Source organism: Arachis hypogaea, chromosome 12, assembly GCF_003086295.3.
Source record: "Arachis hypogaea cultivar Tifrunner chromosome 12, arahy.Tifrunner.gnm2.J5K5, whole genome shotgun sequence".
In the NCBI taxonomy this organism is placed as follows: domain Eukaryota; kingdom Viridiplantae; phylum Streptophyta; class Magnoliopsida; order Fabales; family Fabaceae; genus Arachis; species Arachis hypogaea.
The window spans coordinates 78,037,534-78,041,175 of record NC_092047.1 but is presented as its reverse complement, the minus strand read 5'-3'; positions in this window follow the sequence as shown (position 1 = coordinate 78,041,175).

Here is a 3,642-nt window from a genome sequence, read left to right as displayed (position 1 = left end):
ACATTTATTCAATGAAATTGCATGGTTTTGTAATTCTCCCTAGATTTGTGCTTAAGTGTGAAAACATGCTTTTTAGGCCTCAAAATAGCTAAATTTAACTCACTTTAATTCCATTCGATGCCCTGATATGTTTGTTGAGTGATTTTAGGTTTATAAGGCAAGTATTGGATGGAAGAAGTGAGGAGAAAAGCATGCAAAGTGGGAGAACTCATGAAGAAATGAAGGAACCGTAAAGTTGTCAAGCCTGACATCTTTGCACTCAATCGACCATAACTTGAGCTATAGAGATCCAAATGAGGTGGTTCCAGTTGTGTTGGAAAGCTAACATCTGGGGCTTCAAAATGGTATAAAATTTGCTATAGTTGCCTGACGTATAAGGGTGCGCACGCGCATTTTACCTGTGCAAATCAATGGAGCACGTGGTTCACTAAAGTGAAATCGTGGCCAGCGATTTGCAACCCATTTTGGGCCCAATCCAACTCATTTCTGATACTATTTCATGCTGGATTCAAGCTTGGGCAAGGGGGAGCAATTGTTTGAAGTTTTTGGCATCATGTAGCTTAGTTTCTAGAGAGAGAAGCTTCCTCTTCTCTCTAGAATTAGGGTTCCTAGGATTAATTGCATCATAGATCCATGTTTAATTCCCTGCTTTCATCTTGAGTCATTGGGTCTCAATGATTTGGTGATTTGAGAACCTTTGGTGATCAATTTGATATCCATTGACACTAACCCACTACTAATCTAATTAGTAGATAGGTTTGGGACTTATGGGTTGATGTGATCAAAGCCATTTGACATACTTCAAGCCTAGGAGTAGATATTATGTACTTAAGGCTTTTGGAAGTAGACTTAATGAGCTTGGTCCCTCATAATTATCAATGTATGGTTTGTTGACAAGGATAGTGATCTCAATTACCTATGTCTAGCCAAGAGTACTTTTTATTTCTTTTTTTAGTTAATTGTTCATTTACTTTCCTTGCCATCTATTTTCTTGCAAAATTATAAAATCAAACCCCATTGCATCTTCATAGCCAATAATTGAGCACTTCATTGCAATTCCTTGTGAGATGAGCCGAAGTTCAAATACTTCGGTTAATTTTCATTTGGGGTTTGTACTTGTGACAAAACCAAAATTTAATTTGATGTGAGAGTTGTTTGTTGGTTTGGAGCTATGCTTACAACGAAGTTCTTATTCCTATAAGAGAAATTCTAGACCATCGAGCAAATTTCGATTATCAGCCACCAGTCTTCCGTTGAGCTGTTGTACTTCTTTAACACAGGTCAGAATTTCATGTTGAGTATAGCCCGGCATTTTTCTGGGTTCACCTCAATTCCTCCCTGTGTGAGCATAAAACCCAGGAATTTGCCAGCTTCTACCGCGAAGGTACATTTTGCAGGGTTAAGCCACATACCATGCTTTCTAATGGTGTCGAACACTTTTGCGAGGTCGGTTAAAAAGGATTCCTCACTTTGTGTTTTTACCAGCATATCGTCGACGTAGACCTCCATCAGTTTCCCGATATGTTCTGCGAAGACTTTATTCATTAATCTTTGGTAGGTAGCTCCTGCATTTTTGAGTCTGAACGGCATGACGATGTAGCAGTAATTTGCTTTAGGAGTTAGGAACGAGGTCTTTTCCTAGTCGGGTGGATAAATCGGGATTTGGTTGTATCCTGGATAAGCATCCATGAAGGAGAGGTACTTGTATCCTGAAGATGCATCCATGAGAGTGTCTATACTTGGTAGTGGGTATGGATCTTTTGGGCAAGCTTTATTGAGGTTGGTGTAGTCAGTGCACATTAGCCACTTCCCATTTGACTTTTTTTTACCAAGACAACGTTGGCTAGCCATAGTGGGTATTTGACTTCTCTTATGAATCCCGCCTCCAGTAAGGCTTGCACCTGCTCTTCCATAGCTTGGGACTTTTCTGGCCCCAGCTTCCTACGCTTTTGCTGCATTGGCCGAGATCCTGGGTATACCGCTAGTTTATGGCACATTAGTTTGGGATCTATGCCGGGCATGTCTACTGCCTTCCATGCAAAGAGATCAACGTTCTCCTTTAGGAACTGTATCAGAAACTCCTTTAGGTCTCTTTTCAAGGTTCCCCCAATATTTGTTGTTTTGTCCCAATCATCACCAATTTGGACCTCTTCCGTTTCGCCTTCAGGTTGTGGACGGAATTCCTCGTGAGCTCGAATTCCCTCGGGTTCAATGGTGTTGACTTCCTTTCCTTCGGGGTTGCCTTTGAGGTCCAAACTTTCATTGTAACAGCGTCACATAATTTTTTAGTCTCCTTTTATTATTGCGATCCCTTCTGAAGTTGGGAACTTCATACACAGATGTGGAGTTGAAACTACTACAGCGAGCTGGTTTAATGTTGTCTGACCTATTAGGGCATTGTAGGCTGAGCTCACGTCGACTACTATGTAATCTATGTTGAGTGTCTTTGACCGGGTTCCTTTTCCGTAGGTTGTATGTATCGAGATATATCCAAGTGGTTAGATTGGGGTATCTCCTAGCCCGAATAAGCTATTCGGATATGCTCTGAGCTCTTTTTCTTGTAAGGCGAGTTTGTCGAAGGCGGATTTGAACAAGATGTCCGTAGAGCTTCCTTGATCCACTAATGTTCTGTGAAGATTAGCGTTGGCCAAAATGATAGTAATAACCATGGGATCATCATGTCCCGGGATGACACCTATTGCATCTTCTTTAGTAAAGGTAATTGTGGGGAGGTCGATTGACCTTTCTCCTTCTCCTTCAAATACTTCGGTTAATTTTCATTTGGGGTTTGTACTTGTGACAAAACCAAAATTTAATTTGATGTGAGAGTTGTTTGTTGGTTTGGAGCTATGCTTACAACGAAGTTCTTATTCCTATAAGAGAAATTCTAGACCATCGAGCAAATTTCGATTATCAGCCACCAGTCTTCCGTTGAGCTGTTGTACTTCTTTAACACAGGTCAGAATTTCATGTTGAGTATAGCCCGGCATTTTTCTGGGTTCACCTCAATTCCTCCCTGTGTGAGCATAAAACCCAGGAATTTGCCAGCTTCTACCGCGAAGGTACATTTTGCAGGGTTAAGCCACATACCATGCTTTCTAATGGTGTCGAACACTTTTGCGAGGTCGGTTAAAAAGGATTCCTCACTTTGTGTTTTTACCAGCATATCGTCGACGTAGACCTCCATCAGTTTCCCGATATGTTCTGCGAAGACTTTATTCATTAATCTTTGGTAGGTAGCTCCTACATTTTTGAGTCTGAACGGCATGACGATGTAGCAGTAATTTGCTTTAGGAGTTAGGAACGAGGTCTTTTCCTAGTCGGGTGGATAAATCGGGATTTGGTTGTATCCTGGATAAGCATCCATGAAGGAGAGGTACTTGTATCCTGAAGATGCATCCATGAGAGTGTCTATACTTGGTAGTGGGTATGGATCTTTTGGGCAAGCTTTATTGAGGTTGGTGTAGTCAGTGCACATTAGCCACTTCCCATTTGACTTTTTTTTACCAAGACAACGTTGGCTAGCCATAGTGGGTATTTGACTTCTCTTATGAATCCCGCCTCCAGTAAGGCTTGCACCTGCTCTTCCATAGCTTGGGACTTTTCTGGCCCCAGCTTCCTACGCTTTTGCTGCATTGGCCG